We start from the raw sequence: 228 nt of genomic DNA, 5'->3' as shown, positions 1-228 counted from the left end.
CTAAGATCATCGAGTCCAACCGTCAACCCAACACCACCATGCCCACTAAACCATGTCCCTAAGCGCCTCATCTACACGTCTTTTAAATACCTCTAGGGATAGTGACTCAACCACTTCCCTGGGCAGCCTGCTCCAATTTTTAACCACTCTTTCAATAAAGAAATTTTTCCTCACGTCCAATCTAAACCTCCCCTGGTGCAACTTGAGGCCATTTCCTCTCGTCCTATC

Source organism: Pygoscelis adeliae, unplaced genomic scaffold (genome assembly GCF_000699105.1).
Source record: "Pygoscelis adeliae isolate BGI_AS28 unplaced genomic scaffold, ASM69910v1 Scaffold255, whole genome shotgun sequence".
NCBI lineage: Eukaryota > Metazoa > Chordata > Aves > Sphenisciformes > Spheniscidae > Pygoscelis > Pygoscelis adeliae.
The sequence above is the reverse complement of the archived record's forward strand: the minus strand, read 5'-3'. Positions refer to the sequence as shown.